This window comes from Giraffa tippelskirchi, chromosome 5 (genome assembly GCF_054371585.1).
Source record: "Giraffa tippelskirchi isolate mGirTip1 chromosome 5, T2T-mGirTip1v1.2.pri, whole genome shotgun sequence".
In the NCBI taxonomy this organism is placed as follows: domain Eukaryota; kingdom Metazoa; phylum Chordata; class Mammalia; order Artiodactyla; family Giraffidae; genus Giraffa; species Giraffa tippelskirchi.
In genome coordinates, this window is record NC_137279.1 from 120,925,725 (window position 1) to 120,940,809 (window position 15,085).

At 40.6% G+C, this 15,085-nt stretch overlaps 1 protein-coding gene and 1 pseudogene across 1 annotated transcript in view; one reads left to right on the forward strand and one right to left on the reverse strand.

The window, feature by feature from the left end:
- LOC145507183 (vascular cell adhesion protein 1-like) overlaps positions 1-15,085 on the reverse strand; it is a 123,723-nt gene that overhangs the window by 33,945 nt on the left and 74,693 nt on the right. The window lies entirely within an intron of this gene.
- On the forward strand, positions 8,483-8,715 carry LOC145507997 (U2 spliceosomal RNA; annotated as a pseudogene).

Below are 15,085 nucleotides of genomic sequence, written 5' to 3' on the forward strand. Positions count from 1 at the left end.
CAATCCTTGTTCAGGGAGCTGAGATCTGACATGCCTCAGGGTCAAAAACATAAACATAATCATAGAACAAACATAAGCAGTGTTGTAACAAATCCAGTAAAGACTTAAAAAAAAAAAGGAAAAGGAATCTTGATACCAAAATTTCGATTATGAATAGTTTGGGTGATGACAAGTTTTAGAGAATGACTGTGAGAGGGAATGACTAAGGTTTGACAGAGGCAATGATTGTTATGAGCAAAGAGGTCAAAGAATTCAGAGGTCAGGTCCATGAAGGTATTCAAGCTATTAAGTTAAAAGTAGGAGTAATTGAGAGGAAGAGATTGAACCAGGTATCAAAATAATTAATGAATAAAGTAGGGTCACCAGAAGTTATCAGGACGTTAAAGAAGATGGGCTCTGAGAAGTAGTGGAGAAGACTAATGCTTGAGAATTGGCACTGAGAAGAAGAAACATCCTTAATCTCAACTTAAGTTCAGTGGCATGTCTTGGTCACCATCTGTCAGGACTCCAGTGGAAACAGTGTTATCAAGCCAAGCCAGTTTTATATTGTAATAAAAAGATGAAAGAAAGGCTTAGTGAAGTTAGAAATTATTAGAGATTTTGCAGATAACTAATCTTAAATTCTAGAGATCACAGTGAAAGTCTTGGAAGACCAATAATTGGCACAGAATTAGGGAATCATGGGGAACTGGAATGCCAAAGTAGAAAGTCAAGAGATAACTGGAGTAACAGGCAAGTTTGGGCTTGGAGTACAAAATGAAGCAGGGCAAAGTCTAACAGAGTTTTGCCAAGAGAACTCACTGATCATAGCAAACACCCTTTTCCAACAACACAAGAGAAGACTCTACACAAGGACATCACCAGAAGGTTAATACTGAAATCAGATTAATTATGTTCTTTGCAGCTGAAGATGGAAAAGCTCTATGCAGTCAGCAAAAACAAAACCGGGAGCTGACTGTGGCTCAGATCATGAACTCCTACTGCCAAATTCAGACTTAAATTGAAGAACCACTAGGCCATTCAGGTATGACCTAAATCAAATCCTTTATGATTGTATGGTGGAAATGACAAATAGATTCAAGGGATTAAATCTGATAGAGTGCCTGAAGAACTATGGATGGAGGTGTGTAACATTGTACAGGAGGCAGTGATCAAAACCATCCCCAAGAAAAGAAATGCAAAAGGCAAAATGGTTGTCTGAGGAGCTCTTACAAATAGCTGAGAAAAGAAGAGAAGTGAAAGGCAAAGGAAAAAAGGAAAGATACGTACCCATCTGAATACTGAATTCCGAAAAAAATAACAAGGAAAGATAAGAAAGCCTTCCTAAGGGAATAATGCAAAGAAATAGAGGAGAACAATAGAATGGGAAAGACTAGAGATCTCTTCAAGAAAATTAGAGATACCAAGGGAACATTTCATGCAAGATGGGCACAATAAAGGACAGAAACAGTATGGACCTAATGGAAACAAAAGGTATTAAGAAGAGGTGGCAAGAATACACAGAAGAACTACACAAAAAAATCTTAATGATACATATAACCACGATGGGGTGAACTCACCTAGAACCAGACATCCTGGAGTGTGAAGTCAAGTGGACCTTAGGAAGCATCACTATAAACAAGGCTAGTGGGGGTGATGGCATTCCAGCCCAAAGGATGGATTCTGTTAAAGTACTGCACTCAACATGCCAGCAAATTTGGAAAACTCAGCAGGGGCCACAGGACTGGAAAAGGTCAGTTTTCATTCCAATTCCAAAGAAAGGCAATGCCAAAAAATGCTCAAACTACCACACAATCGCGCTCATCTCACACACTAGCAAAGTAATGCTCAAAATTCTCCAAGCTAGGCTTTAACAATACATGAACTGTGAACTTCCAGATGTTCAAGCTGGATTTAGAAAAGGCAGAGGAACCAGAGAGCAAATTGCCAACATCTGTTGTATCATAGAAAAAGCAAGAGAACTCCAGAAAAACATCTACTTCTTCATTGACTAAGTTAAAGTCTTTGTGTGGATCACAACAAACTGGAAAATTCTTAAAGAGATGGGAATACCAGACCACCTTACCCACCTCCTGAGAAATCTGTATGCAGGTCACAAAACAACAGTTAGAGCTGGACATGAAACAACAGACTGGTTCTAAATTGTGAAAGGAGTACATCAAGGCTGTATATTGTTACCCTGCTTAGTTAACTTATGTGCAGAGTACATCATGCAAAATGCCAGGTTGGATGAAGCACAAGCTGGAATCAAGATTGCAAGGAGAAATATCAAAAACCTCAGATATGCAGATGACTCCACCCTTATGGCAGAAAGCAAAGAGGAACTAAAGAGCCTCTTGATGAAGGTGAAAGAGGAGAGTGAAAAAGCTGGCTTAAAACTCAACATTCAAAAAACAAAGATCATGGCATCTGGCCCCATCACTTCATGGCAAATAGATGGGAAAACAATGAGAACAATGACAGACTTTATTTTCTTGGTCTCCAAAAATCACTGCAGATGGTGACTGCAGCCATGAAATTAAAAGACACTTGCTTCTTGGAAGAAAAGCTATGACCAACCTAGACAGCATATTAAAAAGCAGAGACATTACTTTGCTGACAAAGGTACATCTACTCAAAGCTATAGTTTTTTCAGTAATCTTGTATGGATGTGAGAGTTGGACCATAAGAAGGTTGAACTCTGAAGAATTGTGGCTTTTGAACTGTGGTGTTGGAGAAGACCCTTGAGAGTCCCTTGGACTGCAAAGAGATCAAACGAGTCCATCCTAAAGAAATCAACCCCGAACACTCACTGGAAGGACTAATACTGAAGCTGAAGCTCCAATACTTTGGCCACCTGATGCAAAACGCCAACTCATTAGAAAAGACCTGATGCTGGGAAAGATTGAAGGCAGGAGAAGAAGGGGACAACAGAAGATGAGGTGGTTGGATGGCATCACTGACTCATTGGACATGAGTTTGAGCAGGTTCCAGGAGATGGTGAAGGACAGGGAAGCCTGGCGTGCTGCAGTCCATGGGGTTGCAAAGAGTCCGAAAAGACTGAGGGACTGAACAACAACAACAAAGGAAAGCACAGAGAGTTACTGATAGTGAAGCTTGGACTTACTAAGAAGGACATAAGAGATGGGATTCATCTTGGTGATCTCTTAGTGGAAGGTCTATGATCAGACCTGATTATCACCATCTTCTGGATTTGGTTTCATCTTTGGGATTTGGCAGTTTGTAGTGGTAAGACTAAGATGAGCAGGGGAGTGGTGATCTTTCCAGGAGGTCACTGAACTTTGGAAGAGCAGAATGGTATAATGAGATCTTAAAAGGAATAATGCAATAGTTTTCCTTTAAATCCTATCTTAGAATCAAAAGATTGGTATAGCCACTAAAGAAAGCAGTATGGGAGGTTCCCTAAAAAACTAAAAATAAAACTACCATATGATCCAGCAATCCCACTCCTGGCCATATATCTGAAGAAATACATGGTTCAAAAGAATATATGCATTCCAATGTTCATTGCAGCACTGTTTTCAATAGCCAAAACATGGAAGCAACCTAAATGTCTATCAACAGATGAATGAATAATGAAGATGTGGCACATATATACAATTGAATACTACTCAGACCTTGGAATGAAAGAGCTCATAAAGTATAAAATAGTGTAAATAAGAAAAAATCTGTACTTAAATATCTCATAATAAAATATAAAAACAATTAAGAAAGGAAAAAATCTAAAATATTGTTGGGACAAACCACAGATCACCTATAAAGAAGTAAGTATAAAGGTAACATCAGATTTTCTAACAGTAACTGGAATGCAAGAAAACAACAGATGTTATTTTGAAAGAAAAGAACTTCACTTTTGTACTTTCACAATCAACTAAACTATTATTGAAATGTGATTGAAAAATACATTTATTTTTGGGCATATTAGGTCTCACAAGTTTACTATGCAAGAACCTTTTTTGAAAAAAACAAACAAAAAATCAAAAGCCTTTTGGAAGCACTTGCCTGGCAGTTCAGTGGCTTAGACTCTGAACTCCCAAAACAGGGGACCTGCGTTCAATTCCTGGTCAGGGAATTAGATCTTGACTATGGCAACAAAGAACCCACGTGTCCCAACTAAGACCTGGTGTAGCCAAATAAATAATTAAGAATTTAAAAACTAAAAAACAACAACAACAAAAAATAAACCGTTTGGAGAAAGCGATTTGGCAAAACCAGCAAAAAGTTCAGAAGGAAGCTATAAATGACATAGTGTTTCAGTTACCCAGTACTATATACCAAATTACCCCAAAACTTAGTGGTTTAAAACAGTAGCCTTTCTTTTGCTCACCAATCTGCAAATTAGGCAGGCAGACTCTCTCTGCCCACTTCCCACCACCGCTTATCAGTATGGCTCAAAGGCTGGTATTGAGTATAATCTGAAGATTCACTCTCTCATGTGACTGGCTCCTGGGCTGAAGAAACTCAAACCCCTGACAACTAGAGCAGCTGGAATTCCTTCAGTATCTCAAATGTAGACTCTCCATGTAATCTTTCCAGCACATGGGCTTCAAGGTAGTCAAACGTATAGCATATCGACTCAGGACTCCCAAGGCATGCTCCTCAAGAGAATAAGCCAAGTGGAAGTTGTACTGCTTTCTAATCTAGACTATTCAATTTTTCTGTCAAGAGCTGTGATGAGTATGAGAGTTTACATTGCTTACAAGCTAACAGGTTAGCCTGCCACATTTTCATGAATGCTGGCAGAAGACACAAGACTCCAGGGTCAAAGACAGAGGATAGTTCATTAACTGCAGTAAAAGCAGTGGATGGAGAATAAGCATTCTCTCCCACTAATGCCTTGAGCCCCAGTTTCACAGGGTGTCTCATAGAGGGTCAAGCTCCTCACACGCTGGGTTGCATTTATAGAACAGGAGCATTGAGCTTAGGAAATGCAAATATATTTTACTGAGCAATAAACATTTTTATACTTCACTCTGGAGAGAGACACTCTCTATTTTAAGACTTTAAGCAAATCTGTTCTTTGCCCCAGAGGGAGATATTATCTTCTAGGTCAGTTTATTACGTAAATATCCTTCAAAAGTTAGTATAGAACAAATATGGTCATTGCCTCTGCTTGGAAGACATGAGGAAATGCAAGAGACCCATAGAGAATTATCTCTCAGGAGTCTCATTTCTAGTACATTCTATTTGTTAGAAGGACAAACATTTATGGAAAGATTGAGGCACAAGAACTTTTGCTTTCAACAAAGATGGAGTAACAAGGGCCAGCTTTACTCTCTAGTCTGAAGCCCAAAACTGGACAAAATACATAAGCAATGGATTTCAAGACATTGGAATTAGAAAATGAGTGATGGTAACCCCCGAGAAATGGAAAACAAACAAGTAAACTCTATGATTCCTCCCACTACTGACTTGAGAGAGTTTTTGGACCTTGACTGGAGGAGAATGATCACAGAGCTCAGAAAATTCCCTGAGGCCAAGCTGAGAGTCTGGGGAGATCAAGGTGGTTAGAGTTCTCAGGGCAGAGTACAGGGGAGGAGAGCACTATACCCAGAGATAGAAACATTGGCCTAATAAACTTACTAAAAATTATTGTTGCTCTTTAAGAAAAAAAAAAATGGCCGCACTGGGTCTTTGTTGTGGCACGTGGGCTTTGCTAGTTGTGGCACATGGGCTTCATTGCCTCACAGCACATAAGATCTCGGTTCCTTGGCCGGGATTGAACCCAAGTCCCTTGCATTGGAAGGCAAATTCTTAACCACTGGACCACCAGGGAACCTCCTTTAAAAAATTTTTTTTAAGTTATTGCTATCTTTAAAAAAAAGAACAAAAACAAACAAAAAATCCAATGCTAAAGATGATTTATATCAACCCAGAACTAAAACTGCAGAAAATAATAACAGGCAAAAGTTAGAGACAGGGTACAAAAAGGAATTTTTTTAAGGAGATTAAAATGTGTTAAGATATTTGTCTGCTTGTATAGAAGGGAAATATGAAGGGTAATAAATTGATAAGAGAAAGTTTGTATAAGAAAACCATCCAAAAATAAAAATAGAATAAAATTTTTAAATAACCAGACTATAACCAGTGCAGTTCAAGAAGCTGCTACTGGTAATTGGAAATACTAACTCATGTCTCAGAAAGTGATATGTGAAGCAGAAATTTTCTTGAGAATTAAAATTAATTAGCTATGATAAAAAGATCATGGGATTTGATATCAATTCAAATTGCCCTCATCTCTATTAAGTTCCAGTTTCCACCTCTACTTACTAGCTTTGCTCCTCTCAACAAGTCACTTATCTTTTTTTGGTCAGTGTCCTCCTCTCAACAACAGGATACACAATATTTAGCTAACCAACTGTGTGACTTTAAGTTTGTCTCTCTGATTCTCAACTTCTAATTTCTAAAGTAGATATTTAAAAATACCTGCTATGCCAAACCATGTTGGTAAAAGAAAATGAATGTAAAGGGTTTGGTGAAATGTGATGTCCTATAGATATTATTGTTGTTTTTACCATTAAAGCAGCAATTTTCTCACTGTTCAAAAATTAGAACATGGCTTCCCAGGTGGCACAGTGGTAAAGAATCTGCCTGCCAATACAGGAAACCAAAGAGACTTGGGTTCGATCCCTGGGTAGGGAAGATCCCCTGGAGAAGGAAATGGCAACTCACTCTAATATTCCTGCCTGGAAAAGTCCATGGACAGAAGTGGAGCCTGGTGGGCCACAGACCTTGGGGTCAAAAAGAGTCAAACACAACTGAGCACACACAAACACATCATTACAGCAGCAATTTGCTCACTGTTCAGCTGTTCAACTGTATTTGCTCATTGAAACAGCTGTACTGTTTCAAAAATTAGAACATGGCTTCCCACATGGTGCAGAGGTAAAGAATCTGCCTGCCAATACAGGAGACCCAAGAGACCCAGGTTTGATCCCTGGGTAGGGAAGAAAATGGCAAGTCACTCTAGTATTCTTGCCTGGAAAATTCCACGGGGAGAGGAGAAGCCTGGCAGGCTACAGTCCATGGGGTCGCAAAGAATTGAACACAGCTGAGTGTGCACACGCACACACACACATCATTATAACAACAATTCACTCACTATTCAGCTGTACTGTTGGAAAAATTAGAACATGTCAGTATAATAATATTATTATGTATGTACACAGAATGCATATATTTTCACACTATTTTTCACCACCCAATTAGGTATTGCTATTCCCATTGTAAGACAATGACACTCATTCAGAAAGGTCACAGAACTGGACAAAGATCATTCAGCTAGAAACCTACAGAGCGTGTATTGAACTCATATCTTTTGGACACCACTATTAAAATGTGACACTCTATTTGCCAAGTAAAATATACATAACAAGCGTTCTAATCAAACAGTGAAGAGACACTCTGGAATGAATTAAAACTAGGAAAGGAAATGGCCCTTTAGTCCTTAAAGAGGTGGAGAGGCATAAGGAAGTAATTCGAGAAGTAGTCGGCTTTCATTGCACCTCAGAGCATGAGAGAAACCAGTGTCATAAATGCAGTGAGGCATCTAGTTCTCTGGGTCATCAGCCAATGGAAGCCAAGAATGGCACAGAAAGCCCTCATGCTGTCAACTATTCCACACGATGCTCTATTTCAGGGGAAATAGGGATCATTTCTTCTACACATGGCATTTTCTCAGAAAGCACAAAATGAAACCAGATGCTGAAACAAAGGAATGACCTTTCTTAGCAGCAGCTGAATGCCCTGGGTTCTTTTCCTTCTCTCAGTAGTCAACAACATCCAAGAACTCACTGCCTTTCTAGGCAGGGAAGAGTAATCCATGTATGAGCAATGGAGACAAGAGGGGAGGAAGAGTCTCATTGGTGGAGTTGTTTGGGAGACACCCAAGTTGTCTGTCAAGTACTTTCTCAGTGTTAGTGAAAGGTGAGACTGGGTAAAACTTGTGAGGAAGCCACTGTAAGTCCTCTCCCCTCCCCCAGTCCATATTTCAGAATCTTCTTGCTGGGAAAGCCCCATTTCCCTTTCCCCACACTAGCCAGCTTTCTCCTACTTCCTCATTGTTCTGACTACAAATCTGTTTTTAAGCGTTTACACCTAGGGGTAAGAACAAAAAGCATTTACTCTGGGCACACTTGCTCTTCAAGCTTCATCTCCAGTCGTTGACTGAGGGAGTCAGTCACCTCATCGAGGCAATTTTGAGGAGAAAGAGGAGAAGCTCTGGATGGAAGAAGCTGAGGGTCCCTCCATGCCTGTGAAATCTCAGAGCTGAGGTGCAGGCTTACTCCTAAGACAGCAGGGCAAAGCAATGGGCAAGTCCCTTTCCACTTGCCAGCTACAAGCTCTATATTGCACTATTTACTAACCAAGGATTTTGAGGAAGGAAATTTTGTGGCTGTCTTGTCAGTGAGGGAGAAAAAATTCCACCAGGGGTAAGTGGGCTGTTTTATGAACCACAAAGAGGAAATTAAAATCCTTTCACATCATTTCTTGACCTTTTGGCTAGAATCAAGTATAGTTTCTGTTCTTATCAGTTTAATATCTTTTCCCACTGAAAAATATGGCTCTGCTATGTTGGGGCCAGGAGTAATTAAAGCAGTGTTAGGAGGAAAACAAACACAAATTATGAGATTTTCTAATCAAATAATGTAGCTTCCCAGGTGGCTCAGTGGTAAAGAACCCGCCTGCAATGCAGGAGACTCAGGTTCAATCCCTGGATGGGGAAGATCCCCTGGAGGAGGAGATGGCAATCTACTCCAGTATTCTTCCCTGGAGAATCCCATGGACAGAGGATCCTGGCGGGCTACAATCCATGGGATTGAAAAAGGGTTGGACACAACTTAGCGACTAAACAACAATTAAATAACACACTTCAACCTTTGATTTTCCAGCATAAAGTAAGGCTTGAGAATAAATGTGGTCTTAGATTTTTTACTTTTAACCATAAAAGTTATCCGCATTATGAACTTCTCAGGGGAAACTAGTTAACCCGAGCCTAACCTGCTGGGGTATTATCAGAGTTGAACTGATCTGAGGGAAGAACATTATCTAATTCCAGTCACCTCTAGCCTTCCATGTGAATATAGGAAAATACTCAACCCCAACCTGTTCTAGTCCTTCTGTCTGGGCTTAGGCAGGGAGGGGAAAATGAGAAACACTTCTGAAGTTCCCACTCCAGAGGCACAGGCTCATTAAAAGACTGAGACCTGATCAGAGACTTTAGAACACTTCCCCTTCCCCCACACCTCACCACCATATTGTGAAAGGTGCTTTGACAGCATTTCCTCTCACCTGGTACATCATGTCTGGCTACCAAGATATGGAGCCACAGGAGATCTCATACATTACTGGGGGGAATGCAAAATAGCACAGCCACTTTGGAAGACAGTTTTGGAGTTTCTTATAAAATTAAATATACTCTTACCATACGACCCAGCAATCACTCTCCTAGGTATTTTCCTAAATGAGTTGAAAATTTTGTTCTTTGTTGTTCAGTCACTAAGTCATGTCTGACTCTTTGTGACTCCATGGACTGCAGCATGCCAGGCTCCCCTGTCCTTCAATATCTCCCAGAGTTTGCTCCAGTTCTTGTCCATTGAGTCAGTGATGCTATCCATCTCATCATTTGCTGCCCTCTTGTCTCTTCGCCTTCAGTCTTTCCCAGCATCAGGGTCTTTTCCAATGAGTCGGCTCTTTGCATCAGATGGCCAAAGAATTGGAACTTCAGCTTCAACACCAGTCCTTCCAATGAATATTCAGGGATGATTTCCTTTAGGATTGACTGGTTTGATTTCTTTGCAGTCCAAGGGACTCTCAAGAGTCTTCTCCAGCACCACAATTTGAAAGCATCAATTCTTCGGTGCTCAGCCTTCTTTATGGTCCAACTCTCACATCTTTACATGACTGCTGGAAAAACCAAGGCTTGGACTATAAGGACTTTTGTTGGCAAAGTGATGTTGAAAACTATGTCCACACAAAATCCCACCAAGGGATAGTCATAGTGAAACAGAGCAAGACCCTATGGTCCTTTCCCACTATGTCCTCTGCCTGACTTTGTGGGAAAACCTTAACCAAAGGATAAGTTTAATCAAAGAAATGAGAAAATGCAAAAACAAAGGCAAACAGTCTAATAAGACTAAATAATAATAGTTTAGTCATTGAAAGTAAAGGACGGCAAAAGTGTTAGTCGCTCAGTCACGTCCAACTCTTTGCCACCCCATGGACTATAGCCCATTATACTCCTCTGTTCATAGAATTCTCCAGGCAGGAACACTGGAGTGGGTAGCCATTCCCTTCTCCAGAGGATCTTCCTGACCCTGCAATTGAACCAGGGTCTCCTGCATTGCAGGCAAGTTCTTTACTGTCTGAGCCACTAGGGAAGCCCAGTTTAGTCATTAAGCATAGTCAAGAATCTTTAGTTCCTTCTCAAGGACTATAGATAATATTCTAAGCCATGTCCTGTGAGTTTTCTTATAGATACTGAAACTCCTACCAGGTAGAAATTAACTACATGATGACCAGACTGTAGCCATGACATAAACTGCCACAATTCCCAGAACTGGCCTCGAAGAAATAGGAACACATCAACCCCGGAATTGAAGATTGACATGTCATTATCAACATCCCCAACAGAACGGTACATTTTTAACCTCAGATGAGGTTATTATTATATTGACATCTCATAATTATCCAAAGTCCTAAGGGCTCACTCTTGATGTTGTACATTCAATGGATTTGGATGAATGTATAATAATATATGTTGTTGTTGTTTAGTTGCTATGTCATCCCTAACTCTTTCGTGACCCCATGGATTGTAGCCTGCCAGGATCCTCTGTCCATGGGATTTTCCATGCAAGAATATTGGATTGGCTTGCCATTTCCTTCTCCAGGCAATCTTGCTGACCCAGAGATTGAACCTGCAATCCAGGAGACCTGGGTTCAATCACTGATGGGGGATGCTGATAATGGTGGGGGCAATGTGTGTACAAGTATAGGGGATATATGGGAAATCTCTCTACTCTTCTTCCAATTCTATTTTTAAAAAGTATAGTCTTTTAAAAAAGAAAGAACCATTTAGCCATGCTACCTCAGTGTCTGACCACTTCCACAAAAAACAAAAACAAACAAACAACAACAACAAAAAACTCCCTTAAGGCAAAAATCCTTAAACAGGGGAGTAAGTATCTCTTTTTAGTACCAAATCTATGTGTAAGGTACGCTGTTGTTTAATAACAAAGGAGTGTAGCTGGAAAGTCAGAGCTAGTGGTAGAACTCAAGGTAAGTAAAGCCCACACAGAGGGTTTATTCACAGCTGTCTTCTTTGCTTATAAAACTTCAAAACCATAGTTTTATAATGAGCATTTAGTGGAATAAAACTCATGCATCTCAAGATTGTTATTAATTTCAATTATTTGTGCTTATTGGTCCAGTCTTGCTGGCCTGTCACCTGGAGACTATTAATTAAACAATAGCAACAGCAGCAGGTGGTGATGTACTTCTAGTGTGCTCACCAAAGATATTTTTTAAGTAATTATTTTGGTTACAAAGTTCAAACCAACCACTTTCAGGTTAGTAGGTCTTTGGGTCACATTTGGAAAGGCAGAGATTTCCTGTCAAATGTGGACAGAAAGAATAATCTTCCTCTATCTTTACTTCAGTTGCAAAGGAAAGTCCCTGTAAGGCATTTAATTTATTTATTTTCAACGAAAAGATGATTGATTGCACCCAGATGAAGAAAGGGATTCAGGAAGAGGAAAAGATAAATGGGCATTCCTCTGCCCAAAGGAAACATTCAAACTCTTATGTTTAGGCCACAGGACAGGTCTGTTCTCCACATGCTGGCAGTCTTGGAGTCCAGTGGGGAGCAATTACTAAACATGTGTGCACATAGCATAAACCATAGAGCTCCAGTGCCCCTTATTGTAACCAGGATGTATATAACTTCCCTTAAAACAATATCACAGTAACTATTCTCACACTGCCATGGGACCTGATTAAATGCTGGGAAAATCTAAGCTTTTATGCTTCAACCACTGCCTGGATATGGAAAGGGAGAAAAGACAGAAAGAACTGATAATGAGGGAGTGGAGGTAGGGGGAGGTGAGGAGATTTGTTAGAAAAGATTTCACAGAAAGGGTATCTCTTGGACTAAGACTTACAAGATGAGTGTATAGTCTTCTGGAATTCTGGAAGAAGGGACAATCTGAGTAAAGATTCAGAGATGAGAAACAGCCAGGCGTAGCACACTCATGTCTTCTGCATTTCCTCATCTTTTGGTATGAGCTCGTGATTTGGGATGGTAGCATCATAGCCTGCGCTATTTATTTAAATTTATTTATTTTTAATTGTATGATAATTGCTTTAGAGTATTGTGTTGGTTTCTGTAATACACCAACATGAATCAGTCATAGGTATACATATGTCCCTTCCCTCTTGAACCTCCCTCCTACCTCCCAACCCATCCCATCGCTCTAGGTTATCACAGAGCACCTGATTTGAGCTCCTCACATCATGCAACAAATTTGCACTGATAGCCTGAACTATTTAAATGGTTTTTCTCTCCTGCTCTCCTCCCAGTGGCGTATCAGATCCATTTAAAGGAGTTTGACCACAGGCAATTTGCAACCTCAGAGTTTTAAGGCAAAGATAGCATGATGGCAGGGAGGAGAATGAATGGCAGATCCATTTGGAATTAAATGTAATAGCTCAGAAAGAGAAAGAAAAACTGCTGGCCTGAACTCAGGGCCGGACTAAGATATGTGGGGGACATGAGCTGTCTAACTATCTACCTCCATAAACTGGTATTTTCTCATATTTGCTCCACATTTGTATAGAGGAGCTGGGGGCTAACCCCCCACTCAGCAAACACCCAGCCCTGCATTACCCACAACCCACCTGCTTCCTAAGGCAGCTTAGAGACCACCTGCTGTTACTGAAGCAGATTCCAGGAAGGTCTCAGCCCTCACTCCAGCTAGTGCAGGTCGTCCTTAAAAAATTATCAGTATAAACAAAATTTTCAATAAACTTTAAGCACCCCTTATAGACTAGCATCCCAGCTTTCAGCTGGCTTAACATACTTCTTGGTCTGTCTCTGCTTAATTAAATCATAGCAGAGCACTTAGGTAGGAAAGGATTGATACAGGCACTACTAAAAAGTGGAGTGAGTTTGGGATTGACATGTATATGCTGCTATATTTAAACTAAAATGCCCTTCCATGAAAAAAAAAAAAAGGAAAATGTGACCTGGCAGCTGAAAAGCGAGAGTTAAGGCAGAGGGTAAAAGTCAGCAGTGGACAATAGGAAAGAAGAGCTGGAAAGGTAGGAAAAGAAACTTGAAATAAGTGAGTCTTAAAAGCTGTGTTAGGGTTGCATGTTGTTGAGTCACTAAGTTGTGTCTGACTCTTTTGCAACCCACAGACAGTAAGTAGCCTGCCAGGATCCTCTGTGCACGGGATTTCCCAGGCAAGAATACTGGAGTGGGTAGCCATTTCCTTCTCTGGTAAATCTTCCCGACCCATGTCTCCTGCATTGTCAGGTGGGTTCTTTACCACTGAGCCACCAAGAAAGCCACCTGAGTTGAGTAAGAGCCCCCAAATCACAGAGGCTTGACACAGAGGCTTAACAAAATCCAATGTGATTCCCGACAGGAAGGCTCTCCAGGGAGGCTTTCCTCAAGGTGGTGACTCAGGCTATTTCTCCCTGGGGCTCTGCCTTCTCCTGGTTTTAAAGTTGCCCTGGTGTTAGCCTGCTGGCAGGTGTTTAGAAGATCAGTTCAGAAGTGACGTATCACTCCCTCCCACATTGTTGACAATAACTAGTTGTGAGGCCCACTTTGACATAAACGGGACCAGGAAATGTAATCTCTATCTGGGCAATGCTGTCCAGCAACTCTACACTATAGAAGAGGGACCTTAAAATGATCATCTCCCAGCCAACTCTGCCACAGACACCAAGGGGAGACAAAATTCAAACAGTAATTGATAAAAATATTCTTTCTTCATCCCCAAAAATGAATAGATAAACAAATGTGGTATATACATAGTATGGATTATTATCCAGCCTTAAAAAAGAAGAAATTCTAACATATACTAAACATGAACTAACTTTTAAAATATTGTGCTAACTAAAATATGCCAGTAGTGCTGTGCTAAGTTGCTCAATCATGTCCAACTCTCTGTGACTCTTTGGACTGTAGCCTGCCAGGCTCCTCTGTCCATGGGATTCTCCAGGCATGAATACTCGAGTGGGTTGCCATGCCCTCCTCCAGGGGATCTTTCCGACCCAGGGATCAAACCCGAGTCTCTTCTCATGAATTGGCAGATGGATTCTTTACCACTAGTGCCACCTGGGAATGTATATGTATGGCTGAATTTCTTCGCTGTTCACCTGAAACTATCACATTGTTTGTTAATCAGCTATACCTCAATACAAAATAAAAAGTTAAAAAAATCTAATAGATGTGTATTACCTTCAAAATCTGCTAGTCTAAAAGGCAGACAGTTCTCAGGTTCTGAGACTGTTGGTTTTGTTAACTTTGGGAAAAAATTCTTCCAGGGTATATGCAATGGTGGATCTCTGAGATACACCTTCCCCCCGAGAGATTTGGTATTCTCTTTATTCAAGAACATTTGACACCTTCTAACTTGAATAGGCTTGTATTTTCCCTGGTGACTCAGACGGTAAAGCGTCTGCCTACAATGTGGAAGATCCGGCTTTGATCCCTGGGTCGGGAAGATCCCTTGGAGAAGGAAATGGAAACCCACTCCAGTACTCTTGCCTGGAAAATCCCGTAGACAGAGGAGCCTGGTAGGCTACAGTCCATGGGGTCACAAACAGTTGGACACGACTGAGAAACTTCACTTTCTTTTTTCTTTAACTTGAATAGGCTTAATTGTATGCTGTAACTTAACATTTCTCAGAGGACCAGAAGATAAATCTCTTGCCAAGGAACACGCCACATAAACAGCTTCCTCTGGGATTTTAACCTTTTTAACAAATAGCGCTGTCACAAAGGGTACAGAGGAAGTGACAGGATGTCCAAGTAAAATATACAACATTGGCAAGAAATGCATATGTGAAACTGCCC